Below are 6,036 nucleotides of genomic sequence, written 5' to 3'. Positions count from 1 at the left end.
AGACGTAGCTCCCAGACTGCTCCCAGTGACTGTCTCACTAGAATAGTGTGACAGGGAGTACGCACTTAGTGACAACAATCTGCCAGCTACATTTTATGACCACTTTATCGGTTGAACCCCTCAAATGTCTCCGGGATGAGCCAAGTCCATGAAACTTTAGCGCCGATCAGCTCATCTCACAGTCAACAATGGTCAGTATAATAGCAGTAATGGTATTTATTAAGTGCAAAGTACTGTACTAAATACTGGGAAAAATGACCTAGGTGAAAATTAGAAACAGTCTCTGACTCTCGAAGGGGCTCACGAACTAAGAATAAAGGAGGGGAGATGGGACAGGCTATACCTAAGGATAGATGAGACAATAAAAGCTCCAAAACAATGTAAAATCAAGGACAATGATCTATGAAAGCAGCATGGCTCAGTGGAAAGAGCACGGGCTTGGGAGTCTAGAGGTCATGGGTTCTAATCCCGGCTCCACCACTCATCAGCTGCGTGACTTTGGACAAGTCACTTAACTTCTCTGTCTCAGTTACCTCATCTGTAAAAATGGGGATTGAGTCTGAGCTCCCTGTGGGATAACCTGATTACCTTGTATCTACCCCATCGCTTAGAACAGTGCTTGGCACATAGTAAGTGCTTAACAAATAACACTATTATTATTAGAACAAGAGGAATAGGGCACTGGGGCTGGAGGAGTAGAGTTTTGGACCCAGTCCTCTTCCGTACAGTGCGGTGCAGCGCTGGGCCAAGCACGTATTTTCCTGAAGAGGCCATGAAGCCAGTTGGGCATTTGAAGAATAACATCTAGCTTCATAACAACTCCATCAACAGAGTTTTGGAAGGTCGGGAGCAGGTACGTAGTCTTTGAAATGAAGGAGTGGGAGAGAGAAGTGGATGGGGTAGGGGTGGGGCATGCAGGAAACTAAGCAAAGTTTAAATTCTACTTCTTCTAGCAGTGACTAACTTTTAAGTTCATATATTAATCACCGTTCAGGGACACACCAGACTGTGTTGAATCAGGTGCTCCTTCTTTCCCAATACTTCTCACCCACCCTCCCACATCCTTTAACAGCAATGAAATGACTTCACAGAATTGTTATTTGAATTCACAGAATATATCCAGTCCCTTCTCTGCTACTGTTCTCGATAAGAAGCCTAGTAGAGCTGTGGAGGGGAGAAATAAGGAAAGAGCTTGAGAAGAAAATCCTCTTGGACCACCCAAAATAGGTCCCCAGACCAAGGCCAGGTCTCCTTGTTCTACTGGATAATTTGATCTTGAAGATCTGTTTCTTTGCTCCCATCTCTACTGGTGTTTCCCTTTCCTACTCTGGACTCCAGGAAATAATTTTCCTCTCCTTGAGAAGCAGCATGGTCTAGTGGATAGAGCACGTGACTGGGAGTCAGAAGGTCATGGGTTCTAATCCCTGCTCCGTCACATGTCTGCTATGTGATCTTGGGCAAATCATTTCACTTCTCTGTGCCTCAGTTACCTCATCTGTAAAATGGGGATCGAGACTGTGATCGCCATGTGGGGCGGGGACTCCCTCCAGCCCAATTTGCTTGCATCTAACCCAGCACTTGGTACAGAACCTGGCAAATAGTAAACACTTAATAATAATGTTGGTATTTGTTAAGCGCTTACACTGTGCAGAGCACTGTTCTAAGCGCTGGGGTAGATACAGTGTAATCAGGTTGTCCCACGTGAGGCTCACAGTCTTAATCCCCATTTTACAGATGAGGGAACTGAGGCACAGAGAAGTTAAGTGACTTAACAAATACCATTATTATTATGATTGTTATTATTATGCGCTTGGAAGTGCTCTCCACTCCCATCCACTTCCCTCTCACTTCCGGCCTCTTCTCTGGAGGCACTGTGCAGATTAATGTCCCTTCATTAGTCAGTATTAGCAGGGTCTCCAGATGCCATACAAGTCCCCAACCCTTGTCTTTGAGAAGCGGTGCTTCCTATATTTTTGGTTCTCAAGGGACCGTAAGCACAGTAATAATACTTCTTGACATTTTGTTTAGACTCATCGATTAATGCTAATAAACATGCAATAAAGTGGCACAGAAGAGAGGAAAAAACATAATTATCCCTGCATATCGAGGTAAACTGACAAGGCAAAATAGAGTGCTACCACATAAGACCAAATAACTTCTGCATTCTTTTGTGACTAATAATTGTGCACCTCATGATTTGCTCCTGACTGATTAATTTCCCTCTTTTGGAGTTTAGCGGGTGAAGACTCCTGAGGAAGTCCAGGGCCTGGAAAGGGAGCTGGGGAGAGGGTTCAACGGGGTTAGTCTAGAGTCATGTCCGAGAGGGTTTATGTCCGAAGCAAAACTGACTGGCAGGCTTGAGTCTCATTGCTGGAACGTGCATTTCGTTGTCAACGGAAGACTCTTATTCTCCTATTTTCACTCTTAATTCTATTTTCACAGGGTTTTTCCTCCAAAGAATCGAGGGAATGGAAAGATTAGGTTTAAAATGTTCAAGGGCCGTCTAAACAATTAAACTTTCCAGACATCCCCAGACTTACGAGTGGCAGGGCAAGAGGGAAACAGTAACTTGGAAGAAAACAAGAGTAAGAAAAATGAGGAGAAAAGCAGACAAGGAGGTAGAAATAGCCAGAAGCAGGTAGAGGTCCAGGGGCATGTTTTCTAAGGCTCTGGAGGCTGCTGAAAGTGTTCATTCATTCATTCATTCACTAGTATTTATTGAGCACTTACTATGTGCGGAGCACTGTACTAAGCGCTTGGAATGTACAAATCGGTAACAGATAGAGACACTCCCTGCCCTTTGACAGGCTTACAGTCTAATCGGGGTTGTGAGGAACAAGGAGGCCTGAGCGGTGTGGGTCTGACCACTTTCCAAACCAATCTACCCATATCGGCTGAGGTGTTTCACCCTAGCCACCCAACACCCCCTGGCTTGTGCCCCTTATCTTGAAGGGGGGGGGGGGGTGGGGGGAACGGTGTCCCTGCTTAATGGGTATGTCCTAAACTGCCCTGACTCCAGCCCACTCTGCCCTCTCAAAAGTAACGGTGATGTGCGGATGAGTTTTGTGTCTCCCTCGTGGCACTGAAGACCGCCGTGAACAGGAAAGGCTGTGACTGCAGCTAGGAAGTCACTGCGAACACAAATGCCATTCCTCCTGTAACCCCTCTTCCCACTTCTCCACGTACAACTGGCCAGCTGGGCCAAGTTTTTCTAGTGGAGAAGACTGTTCAGGGGAGCAGCAGCAAAAATCACACTTCTTCCTGATGCTTGAGCCCCTGTCCCTCTAGCCACTTTAACTGCTCTTAGCTCCGCACAGTCAATGCGAGGGAGGGAGACTGCCGATGGTGGCGATGACCTGAACCCTCTCCACTCTCCACCCCACCAACTCCCGGCAGTGGTGTCAGCGGTTCAGTGACTGGGCCTTTGATGGGGTGGGAAGTGTCCGGAGGTGCCGTCCGTCCATGCCTGTGGTGCTCACACCCTAGGGAAACAGCATGGCATAGTAGAAGAAGCGCAGGCCTGAGAGTCAGTAGGTCATGGGTTCTAATCCCGCCTCCACCACTTATCTGCCGTGTAATCTTGGGCAAGTCATTTTACTTCTCCGTGCCTCCGTAAACTCATCTGGAAAACAGGGATTAAAAGACTGTGAGCCCCATATGGGGCAAGGACTGTGTCCAACCCGATTTGCCGATGTCCACCCCAGCTCCTGGCACGTAGTAAGTGCTTAACAATTACCACAATTATTATTATTATTGAATTGTGTGCTGATGGGGGTCAGTACCACCTGTGACCGTGCAAAGACCATGATCCCCCTGCTCCATCCAATCTGTTTCCCTCCACTATCCCTGCTTCTCCCAGGAAGAGATCTGAACAGGAGGTAATAGACAAATTGATACTTGACTTGTGTTTTGGGAGTGGTACAGAATCAGAAGGGTCATAGATCATAGCTTCTTGATTCAGCCAATCGATCAGTGGTATCTATCGAGCACTTACTGTGCGCAGAGCACTGTAATGAGCGCTTGGGAGCATACAACAGGGATGGTAGACACATCTTCTGCCCACGAGGAGGTTACGAGACATGGACTATGCCTTCCATTTGCACAGCATCCCTCCAACCTCCTTGTACACTGCTCTGCACACAGTAGGTGTGATGATTATGATGAAGCAGCGTGGCTTAGCGGAGAGAGCACAGGCTCGGGAGTCAGAAGGGCCTGGGTTCTAATCCCGCCTCTGCCACGTGTCTGCTCTGTGCCCCTGGACAAATCACTTAACTTCTCTGTGCCTCGGTTACCTCATCTGTAGAATGGGGATTAAAAGGGTGAGCCCCAGTTGGGAGAGGGATTGGGTCCAGCCTGATTAACTTGTATCTACCCCAGCGCTTAGAACGGTGCTTGGCACATAGTAAGTGCTTAACGAATACCATAATTACTGTTATTATTGTGATGATGATGATGATGATAAGGAAGAGGATGATGACAACACTTAGTTAAATGAGTGCCATCTGGAATAGCTCTGCTGACTAAGATTGGTCAGAATACTGGTGCTTAGAGAATGGTATACTTTTTTTTTTAATTACTTGGGCAAAAATTAGATTAGAATAAAGGAAATAGCAATCCAACTGCTGAATTCACTAATTTCATTTTTGATAAACGTAGCTTTTTGCTGGGTGATGTCATAATTTCCCACTACAGACTCTATGCTAAACACCTGCTGCCTCTTTAGTTATTTTCTGCCCAAATCGTTAACTCCAGGAGTAGATTGGACACTTGGGGTGTGGTGTGGACAATTGCAGTGATGACAATGGGCCAGTCTCTTTGGGCCTTGGTTTGCTAATAAGTAGGCTCGCCCACCCATTTGCCTACTAGACCTCTGGGTGTCACTGGGCCAGCTTCAGATCCCCTATTTCTGACTCATAAGGGAAGACCAAGTCTTTTGGGGTTCCTACTTTATTACCTTCCTTCATCTCCTCTGTCTGCTGGATCCTAGGTAGCCTTGACCCTTGCTGAAAGCATATAGCTTGGCAGGTGAATATCCTCCCAGCTGGAAAAGCAAAAACATCATATGGCACTTTCAAAATGCCATCAAATAATAGTTGTTTGGGAATGTGAGAGGAAGAGTGTCTTGTTTGTTCGTAAGCGATTGGTGGTCTTGTCTTATGCGGTTGAGTTTTTCCAACCCATAAAGACTCCAGATTTGCTTGTTTCAATTTTTCCATCTACTATATGGGCAGTTTACTGTGTGGATTGAAAAGCAAACCTTAGTGATTTTACCAAAGCATTTTCGATTTGAGAAATTATCTAAGTTGATTAGATTGTTGACATTTTGGGGAAATGTTCTAATGCCGGTGGTGAGTAGGAAATGGCAAGGAGTGCATTCACATTTCAAACCCCTGTGTTTGTTGAGGCACCTCATTTGTGGTGTGAATAGCTTGTGGGTTTTAAAATGCCTGTGATCTATGCTTTAATGGAAGACAAAGTGGCACTTTACTTCATTACCCTATCCTGCCAGCACACTGTAGACAGGACCAGTTCCAAACATTTGGTTGCCTTGAAGAAGCAGATCATCCTGGAGGTGGCAGCTGGGGTTCTATAACTTGGATCGCTGGAAATGAATCACTGAAAAGGTGTTTGGAGGACGAGGGCTTTCAGGAGGGCTTTTAATATGGGCAGGACTTCGGTCCGTCTGAATGTACGTATCTACAAATCAGGTATTATAAATTATTTACATTAATGTCCGTCTTCTCCTCTAAACTGTGAACTCGCTGTGGGCAGGGAACATTTCTACCAATTCTATTGTTTTGTACTCTCCCCAGTGCTTAGTTCAGTGCTCTGTCCCACGAAAAGGCTCAGAACATACCACTGACGATCTGGGGAAGAGGTTCTAAGCTGTGAGACAGTATCCGGAAGGAGATGGAATCAGTCAGTCAGGCAATCCCCTGACCACAGTGAGCTTACAGTCTAGAGGGGGAGATCAGTACAAACTATTCGTAACACAGTATCACTACTTGTTAATACCATGGGCTTAACCTCTAAAAT

This window comes from Ornithorhynchus anatinus, chromosome 8 (genome assembly GCF_004115215.2).
Source record: "Ornithorhynchus anatinus isolate Pmale09 chromosome 8, mOrnAna1.pri.v4, whole genome shotgun sequence".
Taxonomy (NCBI): domain Eukaryota; kingdom Metazoa; phylum Chordata; class Mammalia; order Monotremata; family Ornithorhynchidae; genus Ornithorhynchus; species Ornithorhynchus anatinus.
The sequence above is the reverse complement of the archived record's forward strand: the minus strand, read 5'-3'. Positions refer to the sequence as shown.